The sequence below is a fragment of the Marmota monax genome, unplaced genomic scaffold (genome assembly GCF_021218885.2).
Source record: "Marmota monax isolate L192 unplaced genomic scaffold, Marmota_monax_Labrador192_F-V1.1 WCK01_AAM20220418_F8-fsc00181, whole genome shotgun sequence".
Classification (NCBI taxonomy): Eukaryota; Metazoa; Chordata; class Mammalia; order Rodentia; family Sciuridae; genus Marmota; species Marmota monax.
In genome coordinates, this window is record NW_026694276.1 from 302113 (window position 1) to 318464 (window position 16352).

Here is a 16352-nt window from a genome sequence, read left to right on the forward strand (position 1 = left end):
AATCCCTAGTGGTCTCTCTGCAAGTTGGAATGGCATTGAGAGCTTGGGGCTACAGTGAGGCAAATCCTGGGGAATCTGAAGCCCAGATCTCTCTGATTGCAGCTGGGTCTATGTGAGCCAGTCTGGCCCTGGGGAGCCTGTGGAAAATGGAGATTGGGGGCATTTCCCGAGAGGGAAGCACAGGTTGGCGGAACTGAAGAGAACTGGGCTCTCTCCAGCTCAGTGAGTCCTGAGATGCATGGGGACCGAAGGGGCCACCTACAATGGGTGGGATGACTGGAAGAGGGTGTGAGGACATCTTGCTATCAGCTCACTCAGCCAACTGGTCAGCACCCACCAGACTGAAGCTACCATCAAATTTCAGACAAGCCCACCTATTGGTGGAGAAGGGAAGGTGAGAAACTTTTGAATGCCAATAGAAAAAATTTTCCAATTTTTCACTGAAAAATTTTTTCTTTTTCTTTTTACTTTCTATCACATCTCTACCATCTTTGAAACCAAATATTTTTCATCCAGCAGTTTATTGAGGAATGGCATGTCTGAATAGTATATTACAGTTTTGTTGTGCATTCTTATATTTTTACTTAAAAATCTGTATAGATTTTTTCTCTTACTTATCTATCTCTCTGGATTCTCTTTCTCACTTCTCTCATGCTAACAGCCAACCTCTATTAATTCCTCTTCACTTACTATAAAATTTTACCTCTATCTTCTCTCCTTCTTTCTCATAAACATCACATCTTACACTGCTTATGCTCCCTCTTTGTCCATAATTTGAAATGCTAAACACTTTTAGCAAAGTTACTGTTTATATTGTAGACAATAATTGAACATACAATTTCTGTTTATTGTGACAAAACTGTAAAATAAAAGGAGTTATTTGGTTTAAGGCTGTATATTGTTTCCATTGAGTGTTGTTATTATTGTTCTTTCCCTTAAAGATGGGGTACTGGAATCTTTCAGGGACACTGTAAGACTATAGGGAAGAAACTGTACTGTCTCAGATCCATACTGCTAGATGGGAAGACACACAAACAACATGAAAAAACAAGAGAACAAAGTATATAAAACAGACCAAAGTGTTCCAACAAGAGAATCCAAAGACAACACAGTAGCAGATTTACCAGAGAAGGAGTTTAGAAGGAACATAGTTAGCTTTATCTTCAAAATAAAGGATGCTATCAGAGAAAATACAGAAAGTGAAAAATTACTTCAATAAAGAAATAAAAAGGAATCAAGCAGAAATCCTTGAAATGAAGAAAATAATAAATCAAATTAAAAATTCAATGGAAAGTATCAACAACAGACTAGACCACATGGAAGACAGAACCTCAGGCAATGAAGACAAAATATACACTCTTGAAAATAAAGTCAACACTCCAGAGAAATGTAAGAAATCATGAACAGAACTTCCAGGAAATATAGGATAAAATGAAAAGACCAAATTTAAGATTTATTGGGATAGATGAAGATGCAGAGATACAAACCAAGGAATGCACAATCTTTTCAATGACACTATATCAGGAAATTTCCCAAATTCTAAAGAATAATATGGAAAATCAACAATAAGAAGCTTATGGGATCTCAAATGTACAAAATTACAGCAGACCCACACCAAATCACATTATACTTAGAAGGACTAACATGGAATTTTAAAGGATGTGAGAGAAAAATATCAAATTACATATAGGAGGAAACCAGTTTGGATCTCAGATAATTTCTCAACTCGGACCTTCAACATTAGGAGTTTCTGGAATAATATATATCAAGCTCTGAAAGAAAATGGATGCCAACAAAGAATTTAATATCCAGCAAAATTGAGCTTCAGATTTCAAGATGAAATAAAAATCTTCTATGATACACAAAAGTTTTTTTAAATCACAACTAGAAAACTTGTAATACAGAACATTCTTAGCAAAATATTTCATGAGGGAAAAATGGAAAAAAAAATAAAAACCAGTAGAAGGAGGAACTACACTAAAGGAAAAGTCAATCAAAAGAGAAATTAAGGGCTGTGTTTGTGGCTCAGAGTTAGAACGCTTGCCTAACAAGCATGAAACACTGGTTTCAAACCTCAGCACCACACAAAAATAAAATGAAGGTATTGTGTTCACCTATAACTAAAAGATAAATATTTTTTAAAAAGAGAAACTAAGTCAAGTTAAAAAACAAAAATAAGTCAGCCTCTTTATATCAGAGAAAACATTCAGCATTTGTTTTTTGGGGGGGATTGACTAACTTCACTTAACATTATCTTCTCCAATGCCATCCATTTACTGAAAATGCCATAATTTTATTCTCTTTTAATGCTAAGTAAAATTCCATTGTGCATATATGCCACATTTTTTAATCCATTCATCCACTGAAGGGCATCTAAGTTGGCTCCACAGTTTAGCTATTGTGAATTGTGCTGCTATAAACATTGATGTGGCTGTGTCCCTGTAGTATGTAGTTTTTAAGTCCTTTGGGTATAGTCTGAGGAGAGGGATAGCTGGGTCAAATGGTGGTTCCATTCCCAGATTTCCAATGAATCTCCATACTGCTTTCCATATGGAGAATATTGGCTGCACCAATTTGCAGTCCCACCAGCAGTGTTTGAGTGTACCTTTTACCTCACATCCTCACCAACACTTATTGTTTTTTGTCTTCATAATAGCTGCCATTCTGACTGGAGTGAGGCTGACTCATAGTGGGGTAGGGAGAGGGAGGATGGGAGGAATAGATGAATTCTAGATAGGAAAGAATGGTGGGAGGGAAAGGGAAGGGGCAGGGGATTAGCAAGGATGGTGGAATGTGATGGACATCATTATCCAAAGTACATGTATGAAGATATAATTGGGTGTCAACATACTTTACATACAGAGATATAGAAAGTTGTGCTCTATGTGTGTAATAAGAATTTTAATGCATTCTATTGTCATGTATTTAAAAAATAAAATCAATTAAAAATATATATAAACAAAAATGACCAGAAATACAAATCATATCTCAATAATAATCCTGTATGTTAGTGTCCTAAACTCATCAAACAAAAGACATAGACTGGCAGATTGGATTTGAAAAAAAAAAGACCCAGCAATATGCTATCTTCAAGAGACTCACCTCCTAGGAAGAGACATCCACAGACTGAAAGTGAAAGGATGGGAAAAAAACAAATCACTCACATGGACTATGTAAACAAGCAGGGGTTTCTATCATATCAGATAAAGTGGACTTCAAGCCAAAGTTAGTCAGAGGGGATAAAGAGGGAATTTCATACTGCTTAGGGGAATCATACATCAAGAAGACCTAACAACTGTCAATATTTATTCCCCAGACAATAGAGCATCTGTGTACATAAAAAAACCTTTTAAATTTCAAAAATCAAATGTCATGATTTTATTCTCAACACAATAATACTGGGTGATTTCAACACATCTCTCTCACCACTGGTTAGATCTTCTGAACAAAAGCTAAACAAAGAAATTATAGAACTAAATAATACAATCAATAATTTAGACTTAATGGACATATATAGAGAATTTCATTCATCAATGAGCAAATAAACTTTCTTCTCAGCAGCACATGGATTTTTTTCTAAAATAGACCATATGTTATGCCACAAAGCAACTCTTAGCAAATATAAAAAATGAAAAAAAAAAGAAATACTACCCGAATACTATCAGATCATGATGTAATGAAATAAGGAATCAATGATAAAATAAAGAAATAGAAACCACTCCAATACCTGGATACTAAATAACACGCTATTAAATGATGAATGTAAAGCAAAATAAATCAGGGAAGAAATTTTTAAAATACTAAGAGGTAAATGAGAACACCAATGAAACATCAAAAATCTAGGACAATATGGTGGCAGTGCTAAGAGGAAAGTTTATTGCACTGAGCTCATTCATTAAAAGAATGGAAAAACAACAAATAAATGATCTAACATTATATCTCAAAGCCCTAGAAAAGAAGAACAAATTAACACAAAAAGCACTAAAAGACAGGAAATAATTAAAATCAGAGCTGAAATCAATGAAATTCAAACAAAAGAAACAATTCAAAAATCGACAAAAGGAAAAATTGGTTCTTTGAAAAACCTAAATAAAATTGATAAATCCTTAGCTATGCAAATGAAGAGAAAGAGAAAACTCAAATTACTAAAATTCTTGATGAAAAGGGAAACATCATGAAGTACACTACTGAAATACAGAAGATAATTAGAAATTATTTTGAAAATTTATACTCCAATAAAATAGAAAAGCTTGAAGACATTGACAAACTGAATCAGGAGGATGTACACAATTTAAACAGATCAATTTTAAGCAATGAAATAGGAGATGCCATCAAAAGCCTATCAACCAAGAAGAATTAGATGGATTAGATGGATTCTTAGTCAAGTTCTACAAGATTTTCAAATCATAATTTTTAACACAACTACTCCTCAAATTAAGCCATGAAATAAAAAAGCAGAAAGCCCTTTCAAAAAATCATTCTATGAGGCTAGTATTACACTGATACCAAAACTAGACGAAGACACATCAAGGAAAGAAAATTTCAGAACCATATCCCTGATGAGCATGGATGCATAAATTCTCAATACAATTTTGGCAAATTACATACAAAAACATATTTAAAAGATAGTGCACCATGATCAAGTGGGGTTCATTCCAGGGATGTAAGGTTGGTTCAACATATGGAAATTAATAAACATAATTCGTCACATCAATAGACATAAAAACAAGAATTATATGATCATCATAATAGATGCAGAAAAGGCATCTTATAAAATACAGCATCTCTTCATATTCAAAACACTATAAAAACTAGTGATAGAAGGAACATACCTCAATATTGTAAGAGCTATCTATGCTAAGCCAAAGGCCAACATCATTCTAAATGGAGAAAAATTGAAAACATTCCCTCTACAAACTAGAATAAGACAAGGATGCCCTCTTTCACCAGTCTATTACACATAGTTCTTGAAACTCTATCCAGAGCAATTAGACAGATGAAAGAAATTAAAGGGATATGGATAGGAAAAGAAGAACTCAAATTATCACTATTTGCTGACAACATGATTCTATACCTAGAGTATCCAAAAAATTCCACCAGAGAACTTCTAGAACTAATAAATGAGTTCAGCCAAGTAGCAGGATATAAAATCAACACCCATAAATCAAAGGCATTTCTGTACATCAGTGACAAATCCTCTGAGAGGGAAATGAGGAAAACTACCCCATTTACAATAGCCTCAAAACAAACAAATAAACAAACAACAAATAAACTTGGGAATTAACTTAATGAAAGAGGTAAAAGATGTCTACAATGAAAACTACAGAATGCTAAAGAAAGAAATTAAAGAAGACCTTAGAAGATGGAAAGATCTACCTTGCTCTTGTATATGCAGAATTAATATTGTCAAAATGACCATACTACCAAAAGCTCTATACAGATTCAATGTAATTCCAATCAAAATCCCAATGACATTCCTCAAAGAAATAGGAAAAAGCAATCATGAAATTTATCTGGAAAAATAAGAGAACCAGAATAGATGAAGCAATCCTTAGCAAGAAGAGTGAAGCAGGTGACATCACTATACCAGACCTTAAAATATACTACAGAGCAATAGTAACAAAAACAGCATGGTATTGGCACCAAAATAGACTTGAGGACCAATGGTACAGAATAAAGGACACAGAGACAAATGAACATAAATACAGTTATCTCGTACTAGACAAAGGCTCCAAAATATTTTGGAGGAAAAAATAGCCTTTTCAACAAGTGGTGGTGGAAAAACTGGAAATGGATATACAGCAAAATGAAATTGAATGTCCATCTCTCACCCTGGACAAAACTCAAAGTGGATCAAGGACTAGGAATTAGACCAAAGACTCTGTGCCTAATAGAAAAAAAAAGCAGACCAATATTATCATATTGGTTTAGAACTTGACTTCCTTTCAAGACTCTTAAAGTTCAATAAATAAAATCAATAATCAATAAATGGGATGAATTCAAACTAAAAAAAATTCTTCTAAATAAAGGAAACAATCAATAACGTGAAGAGAGAGCCAACAGAATGTGATAAAATCTTTACCACATCTACATCAGATAGAGCACTAATCTCCAGGATGTGAAAAAAGAACTATGTGGTAGTTTTATATATAAAGAACTATATATAGTAGGAACATATCTCAACCTTGTAAAAGTATCTATGATAAGCCAAGGTCAACATCATTCTAAATGGAGAAAAATTGAAAGCATTCCCCCTAAAAACTGGAACAAGACAGGGATACACTCTCTCACCATTTCTGTTCAACATAGTCCTTGAAACTCTATCCAGGGCAATTAGTCAGACAAAATAAACTAAAGCAATATGAATAGGAAAAGAAGAACTCAAACTATTCACTGTTTGCTGATGACATAACACCAAAAACTGAACACCCCAAAAACAAATAACCCAATCAATAAATAGGCTAAGGAAATTAGCAAACACTTCACAGAAAAATATATACAACCAATCTACAAATATATGAAAAAATGTTCAACATCTGTAGCAATTAGAGAAATGAAAATCAAAGCTACTCTAAGATTTCATCTCACTCCAGTTAGAATGGCAATCATCAAGAATTTAAGCCACAATAAGTGCTAGTGAGGGTGTGGGGCAAAAGGTACACTGATTCATTGGTGGTGGGATTGTAAAATGGTGCAAGCAGTATGGAGTTTCCTTAGAAAATTTGGAATGGAACCACCATTTGAACCAGCTATCCCATTCCTGGATGTATACCCAAAGGACTTAAAATTAGCATACTGCAGTGATGCAGCCACATAAATGTTTATAGCACCTCAATTCACAATACCTATACTGTGGAAACAGCCTAGATGCCCTTCAATAGATGAATGGATAAAGAAACTGTGGCATATATACACAGTGGAATATTACTCAGCCTTAAAAAAGAATGAAATTATGGCATTTACAGGTAAATGGATAGAGTTGGAGAATATCATGCTAAGCAAAGTAAGCCAATGCCCCCAAACCAGAGGCCAAATGTTTTGTCTGATAAGTGGATGCTGATCCATAATGTGTGTGGTGGGAGCAAAGGAAGAACGGAGAAACTTTGGATTAATCAGAGGGGAGAAGGGGGAGGAGAGAGGTGTGGGGGATAAGATGGTGGAATGAGATGGACATGCTTACCCTATGTACAAGTATGATTTCCAAATGGTGTGACTCTACATCATGCATGACCAGAAAAATGAAAAGTCGTGCTCCATTTGTGAATACATTTTTTTAATTAAAAATTAACAAACCCATGGTGGGAAGGAATCACACAATCATGCCAATAGATGCAGAAAATGTCTTTGATAAAATTGAGCTACACTTCATGATAAAAGCCTTAAAGGAATTAGGATTATACTCAATATAATAAAAGATATATATGAAAACTCATAGTCAACAATATACTGAATGGGGAAAAACCTGAAAACATTATTAAAAATTTTTTTGGTTGTTTTTAGTTATACATGACAGTAGAATCCATTTTGATATTATTATGCATGCATGGAATATACATTATTCTAATTCAGACCCCAGTACCCCTCCTTCTGCTTCTCTTTCCCCTGGTCCCTTCCCTCTATTGATCTTTCTTCCTTTTACCCATAGTTAATTTTTTAAATTAATTTCTTTTGGATGTACACTGTGGTGTATGCATATATGTGCATAGGAAAGTTGTGCCGCAGTCTGTCTGGGCACAAAATAACCTAGCCGCCACACAGCCTTGTAGGTTCAAAACAGGAACTCCTTTATTCTCCACACTCCCGGCCTTCTCCCAGACACGCCACACACCAACCGGAAATCCCTCCTCCGGCAATCCCTCCTCCAGCACTTCCCCAACCAATGGGAACTGTCTGGGAATCCCCGCGAGAACTCCAAAGTAGCCTGAGAACTCCAAAGTAGCAGGTGGAGGCGGACAGCAGGGGTCTAATATACAAATGAATCAATCCAGCATCGTCTTAATGGCTTCCCTCTCAACCAATACTATTGGCAAAATGCCAGGGGCCATTCCGACTCAGCTGTGGCTCTCAGCAAAGTTGTGTTGGATTCATTCCATTGTCCTTTCTTTCTCTATCCCTTCTCCCTTTTCTTTATTCTCTTTTGTCTAATCCACTAAACTTCTATTCTCCCACCCCATTATTGTGGGTTAACTTCCACATGTCAGAGAAAAATCCAACCTTTGTTTTTTGGGGATTGGCTTATTGTACTTAGCAGGATGGTCTCCAGGTCCAACCAGTTGACAGCAAATGTCATAGAGTCATTCTTCTTAATGGCTGAGTGCCATTGTGCATATATACCACATTTTCTTTATCTATTCATCTGTTGAAGGGTACCTAGACTGGATCCATAGATTAGATATTGTGGATTGTCCTGCTACAAATATTGATGTGGCTGTGTCACTGTAGTATGCTGATTTTAAATCCTTTGGATGTATACTGAGGAGTAAGACAACTAGGTCAAATGGTGGTTCCATTTCTCATTTTTTGAGGAATCTCCATACAGCTTTCCAGAGTGTTGCACCAGTTTGCCTTTCCACTAACAATATTTGAGCATACCCTTTCCCCACATCCTCACCAACATTTACTGTTATTGCATTCTTAATAATTTCAATTCTGACTGGTGTGAGATGGAATCTCAGTGTAGTTTTATTGTGCATTTCTTTAATTACTAGGTATGTTGAATGTTTTTTCTTTAATTACTAGGGATGTTGACCTTTTATATTTCTTCTTTTGAGAAGTGTCTGTTTAGTTCTTTTGCCCATTTATTTATTGGGTTATTTGTGGGTTTGGTGGTAAGTTTTTTGAGTTCCTTGTATATCCTGGAAATTAACAACCTGTCTGATGAGCAGGTGGCAAAGATTTTCTCTCATTCTGTAGGCTCTCTCTTCATGATCTTGAGTATTTTCTTTGCTGAGAAGAACTGAAAGCATTTTGTCTAACATGAACAAACATGAATGTTCACTCTTATTTAATCAAGTAGTAGAGCAATTAGGCAAGAGCAAATAGGCAAGGAAATAAATAAAAGTCATATAAACAGAAAGAAAGGAAGCCAAATTATCATGTTAACAGATGGTATTATTCCTTACCTAGAAAAATCTAAAGATTTTCCCCCAAAGACCATTACAATAAACAAAGTTACAGGATACAAAATCAACATAAAATGCTTCTGACAAAAGTCAGGAACATTTTCATATGTCAATAGTGAATTTATTGAGAAAGAAATCATAAAAAACAATCTCATTCACAATAGCTACAAAAATAAAATACCCGAGAATAAACTTTATCAAGGAAGTATAAGATCTGCACAATAAAAATTATAGAACACTGATGAAATAAATTAATGAAGGTACAAAACACCAGAAAGTCCTTTATTTATAGACTAGATAAATAAATACTCTTAAAATGGCCATTTTACCCAAAGTGATTTGCAGAGTCAATGCAATCCTTATTTAAATACCAGTAACCTTCTTCACAGAACTTGAAAAAATAATTCTAAAATTTATGTGGAAGCATGAAAGACCCCAAATAGCCAATGGAATCTTGAACAAAAAGAACAAAGCTAGAGATATCACAATATTTGATTTCAAGACATACTACAAAGTTATAGTAAAAACAAACCAGCATGGTATTGGCATAAAAATAGACATACAGACAGAATATAGAATCAAGAAATTGATCCATTCATCTATAACCAACTTATTCTTGACAGAGATTCTAAAACCATGCATTGGAGAAAGGGCAACCTCTTTAATAAATGGTGCTGGGAAAACACATGTAAGACCCCTATCTCTCACTCTGTACAAAAATTGACTCAAAATGATTGAACAATATAAATATGAGTCTGGAAATTATAAAAAGGAGAAAACATAGATGAAATACTTCAAGACATTAATATAGACACTTTTTTGGATATGATTACAAAATACAGGAAACAAAAGCAAAACTAGAAAAGCAGGATTATATCAAACTAAAAAGTTTTTGCAGTAAAGACACAAAAGAATGAAGAGGAAACCTAAAGAATGAGAGACAATAATTGGCAATTCTTTATCTGACAAAGAATACCCAGAATACATAAGGACCTCAAAACAATTAATAGAACAAAGAACAAAAACTACAACCAAAATACCAAGTATTCCATTTTTTAAAAAAATGGGCAAATAATTTGAATAAACACTTCCCAAAGGAAAATATACATATGGCCAATAAATAAATGAAAAATGCTCCTTATCATTAGTCATCAAGGAAATGCAAATCAAAACTGCAATGTGATACCACTCTATACAGTTAGAATGGCTATTATTTTTTTTTTAAAAGAAATAACACATGCTAGCAAGGATGGGGAGAAAATAATTATATACACTGTTGATATTGTAAATTAGTACAGCCACTTTGGAAAACAATATGGCATTTCCTCAAAAAACTAAAAAGAAAAATACCATGTAATCTAGCTATCTCACTCCTGGGTTTATTTCCAAAGAAGATGAAATCAGCATACAAGAAATATCTGTATGTCGAAATTTATTGTGGGACTATTACAAAATAGGCCTTATTTGGAAGGTACCTAGGAACTTGTTGCCCATAAAAAAGTGAGTGGATAAAGAAAATATAGTATATAGAGAAAATAAATAAAATATTATTCAACTATATTTGCAGCAAAATGTATGGAAATGGATGAAATAATTTATTTTTGAAATAAGCCAGACAAACAAAGGTAAGTAATACATATTCTCTATCATATGTGGAAACTTAAAAAAAAGTCAACATGGATATAGAATAGTGATAAAGTTTGGAAAAGTTGTTTGTGGAAGTAGGAGGATGCATTAAGGGAAGTTGAATTTTATCAGTGCACACTATATTCATGTGTTGAACCTCATATGTATAATTAACATTTTTTCAACAAAATAATTATTAAAAAGTACTGAAATAAAACACATTATGGCTATTAGCACAGAAACAGAAAGGAAAATAAGAGATTACTATAAACAACTATATGCTACAGATTGTATAATTTGGAAAAATAAATAAATTTCTAGATTTATACATTCCACCAAGACTGAATGAGGAAGAAAAAGAAAATCTAAATAAATCAATAATAAGTAAGAAAAAGTCTCTCATCTAAGAATAACCCATGACCCAATAACTTTACTGTTAAAATCTACCAAACATTAAAGAAGAATTCATATTAATGCTTCTCAAACTCTTCTAAAAATTTGAAGAGGAGGGAATACTTCCAAATTCATTGGACAAGGCAAGCATTATCCTGGCACCAAAGCTAGATAAAGACACCAAAGAAAAGAAAGGTATAGGTCAATATTTCCATTGAATATAGATATAGAAATTTCAACAGCATACTAACAAATTGCTAAGTATGGGGGTTCATCCGTATAATCCCAGCCATCTGGGAGGCCAAGGCAGAGGGATAGCAAGTTTGAGGCCAGACTGGGCAACTTAGAAAGACTCTACCTCAAAATAAAAATAAAGGGACTGGAGGTATGATCTAGTGATAGGGCACTACTTGTTCAATCCCCAGTACTGCAAAACAAAACAAAAGTAACTAAAAGAAAATCAATTTTAATTTAACAGCACATTTAAAAGATCATTGATCATGATCAAGTGGAATTTATCCCTAGCATGCAAGGATGATTAAATCAATGAACATTATATACCAGATTAACAGATTAAGCCCCCCAAAATACATGATTGACTCAAAAGATTTTGTAAAAGCATGCGACAAGTTCAACATTCTTTTATGATTAAAAATATCCACAAAAAGTAAAGAGAAAATATATGGAGCGACAGCCAGCATATTATTGAGGGGTTCTTCTTTTTGCTAAGGAGGGTGTAAGCCACCTGAGAATTTAAAGTCTAAAATAATTTGTGAAGAACAAAAGACAAAGAGTCAGAAATGTATTTACAAAATCAGAGTTCCTGATGGATCCAGTCCAAAAAAGACCTTGAACTAGAGAAAGGAAAGATTGCTCCAGTCGTTTATTTAAGGGGGTACATCCAAGGCAGGGATAAGGTTTCAAGGGCAGAGTCTTGCTTCAGGGTGTCTTGCAATCACAGGTTGATTGGCATCTTGGCAGGTTACACCCATCTCAGGTGCTGATGGAACATGGTAGAGTGGGATAGAAATTCACAGTATGTCAGAGCAGTTAACCAGAGAAAATGTCCACTGGTTATTCCCAGACATTAGATGTTCCTATCCACTAGGCTTGATACACAGTGGCCCACATGCAGCCCATGGATGGCTCGCAACAAGAAAGAAATTAATGCATACCACTATAGAAAATAATGACATTACAAAGGAAGACAGAGAGGAGAAAAAAGCATTCTATAAAACAGCCAGAAAGCAATAAAATGACAAAATGGTAATAATAAGTTCTTAGCTATCAATAATTATTTTAAATGTAAATTAAATTCTCCAATCAATAAGCACAGAGTATCTGAATGAACAAAAGGGGAAAATTTCCAACTGTATGTTACGTACAAGTGATTCAGCCTTGAAAACCCATATAGACTGAAAATAAAGGGGTAGAAAATGACACATTACACAAATGGAAACCAAAAGAGAGAAGTATATCAGTTAAAATAGACTTTAAGTTAAAAAACTATAATAAAAATATTATTATAATGATAGATAAGTTGATCAAGAAGCTATAACAATTATCTTAAGTGCAGAGAAGATATTTGTTCAAATGTATTGTTCAGTGTAATTTTAAAAAAATCTCAGCATACCAGAAACAAGGGATAACTTTCTTAATCTGGTGAGAATTATACCCAAAAATGTGAAGCAAACATTACTTATTATATTAAAAATGTTGGAAGTTCACCCTTAATCACATATCAGTCATGCCTACCAAAGCTGTTTCCCATCAGTGCTAGTCAGGGCAATAAGATAAAGAAAAATATTTAAATGGTATATGGATTGAAAGGAACAAAACATCATTATTCACATTGGGCAGAGAGAAAATATAAAATACTAAACATGCAAATATTTCAATTAATATGTAAATTTAGTAAGATTACTGCATAGAACAATAGTGTAAAAATACATTGTTTGATAATAACAAAATATAAAATTTTAAACAATAACACCAGACAATAACATAAAAATTTCTAAACAATATCATCAGACATCCTAGTCATAAAAAACATATGTAAGACTAAAATAAAACTATAAAATATTAGGTGAATTAAAGAAGATAAAAAATAAATGCCAGAATATACTTCACTTATGTATTAGAAGCATTAAGATTTTAATTGTTTGTTTTGTTTGTTTGTTTTACAAATTAATCTACATAATTAATGCAATCTCAGTAAAATTCTTGTGGTTTTATGAAATTAACAGAATTTTCTACAAATTATATGAAAATTAGAAGAGTCTAGAAAAATAAAGACAACTTGGAAAATTAAAAGTAACATCAAAGGAGTTATACTATTATATATCATGACTTATAAAAAGTTATGGTTTGCATGTGAGTTGTCCCCCCAAAGCTCAGGTGTGAGGCAATACAAGAAAGTGCAGAAGAGAAATGATTGGATTATAAGGGTCTTAACCCAATCAGTGAATTAATCCCCTGATAGGGATTAATGGAGTGGTAATTGAAGTGGTAGGATGTGGCTGGAGGAAATGGCTCATTGGGGGTATGGCTTTGGGGTACATATTTGTCTGGCAAGTGGAGATCTCTCTTTCTCTGCTTCCTGATCTCATGTGAGCTACTTTCTTTTGCCAAACACTCTGCCATGCTGTTCAGCCTCACCTCAAGCCCCAAGGAATGGAGCCAGCCTTCTATGGACTGAGATCTCTGAAATTGTGAGCCCCCAAATAAACCTTTCCTCCTCTACAATTGCTCTGGTTAGGTCTTTAAGTCACAGCAGTGAAAAAGCTGACTAAAACATAAAGTAACAATAATTACTACATCACTGTATTGACAAAAGGGGGAAGAAATGCATCAATTAGACTAAATACATATTACAAATATATTAGAGAGTATAGAGAACATAGGTAATTTCAACAGAGAAATAGAGATTATATTAAAGAACAAAATGAAAATTGTCTAAAACGGAAATGCACAGTGTTGTAGGAAGAGTAGTGTCTCCCCAAAGATGCTCATGTCATAATCACCAGAATTTATGACTATTTCATCTTACATGGAAAAAGGCACTTTGCAGGTATAATTATATTAAGAATCTTGGATTATCTGAGTGGGCCCAATGTAATTATAAGAATTATCAGAAGTGAAAAAGGGAGGCCACAGTGTCAGAGTCAAAGAAAGATTGGAAAAATCGTATATTGCTGGCTTTAAAATGGAGGAACAGCAGCACAATGCCAGGAATACAGGTGGTTTCTAGAAACTAAAAAAAAAAAAGGAAATAAATTCTCTTCTACAGCTTCCACATGAAACCCAGCCCTGTGAACACATTGATTTTAGCTTAGGAAGATACACTGAAGACTTCTGATTTCCAGAACATTAAGGTAATAATTTTTATTAATTTGCTAAGCTTACAGTAATTTGTTACATCAGCATTAGGAAACTAATTTAGATTTGGGTACAAGGACAGAAGCTCCTGCTGTGGTGACAAATGCCTAGAAGTGTGGAAGTAGCTTTGGAATTACAATGGGAGAATTTTGAGGAACATGCTATAAAAAGCCTAGGTTTATTTAAATAGATTTTTTTGGAGGCTTCTATTTATTGATTTTCTAGAAAAATCCTATTTAATAAACTATTTTTATTTTGATTTTTTTACATTTTAATTGGTGCATTATAGTTATACATAATTATGGAATTTGTTGTTACATATATGTACATCCACACAAAATAACAATATAATTTGGCCACTTTCACTCCCCAGTACTTACCCATTCCCTCCCTAACTCCCACTTTTTTACCTTTGTTTTTTTTTTAAATTTATTGTTGTTGTTTTTTTTTCAGTTATACATGAAAGTAGAATCCATTTTTGACATAATTATAAAAGCTAACTTGGTCCCCAGAACCTCCCCTTCCCCAACTCCTGTTCCCTACCTGCTACTCTAATGATCATTTGGCCATTTACTCATAGTTATTTTTTTTAATTAATTCCTTGCAGATGTACATGATGATGAGATTCACTGGAATGAATCTGACATAACTTCCCTTTTCTCCCTTTCCTCTACTGATCTCCCATTGATTTTCATGAGATCCATCCCCACCTTTCCTTTCCTTTTTCTTCTCTAGCTTCTGCATATGAGAGAACACATAAAATGTTTGACTTTTTGGGTTTGACTTATTTTGCTTATCATAATGGTGTCTAATTGTAACCATTTACCTGCAAATAACATAAAACTCCATTGTGTATATACATACCATATTTTCTTTATGCATTCATGCATTAATGGATATGTAGGTGGTTCCACAGCTTGAGTATCATTAATTGTGCCACTATAAATATGGCTGTGCTGAGAAGAAACTTTTTAGTTTGATTCCATCCCATTTATTGATTCTTGGTTTTAATTCTTGTGCTATAGGAGTCTTATTAAGGAAGTTGGGGCCTAATCCCACATGATGAAGATTAGGGCCTACTTTTTCTTCTATTAAATGCAGAGTCTCTGGTTTAATTGTAGGTCTTTGATACACTGATATACTTGTATCACTTTGAGTTGAGTTTTGAGCATGGTGAGAGATAGGGATTTAATTTCGTTTTGTTTCATATGGATTTCCAGTTTTCCCAGCACCATTTGTTGAAGATACTATCTTTTCTCCAATGCATGTTTTTGGTTCCTAGGTCTAATATAAGCAATTAGAGAAATGCAAATCAAAACAACTCTAAGATATCATCTCACTCCAGTAGGAATGGCAGCTATTATGAAGATAAACAGCAATAACTGTTGGTGAGGATGTGGGGGAAAAGGTACACTCATACACTGCTGGTGGTACTGCAAAATGATGCAGCCAATAATGGAAAGCAGTATGGAGATTCCTTGGAAATCTGGGAATGGAACCACCATTTGACCCACCTATCCCTCTCCTTGGATTATACCCAAAGGAATAAAAACAGCATACTACAGGGACACAGCCAATGTTTATAGCAGCACAATTCACAATAGCTAACCTGTGGAGCCAACCTAGATGCCTTTCAGTGGATGAATGGATAAAAAAATGTGGCATATATACACAATGAAATCTTACTCAGCAATAAAAGAGAATAAAATCATGGCATTTGCAGGTAAATGAGCCTTCCCAGGCTCAGTCCCTGAGTGTATTCATACCTGCCTGTTCATATTACCAACCTTCTTCAGCTGGCCATGTAATCTGCCAGACTCAAAGAAGAAGCAA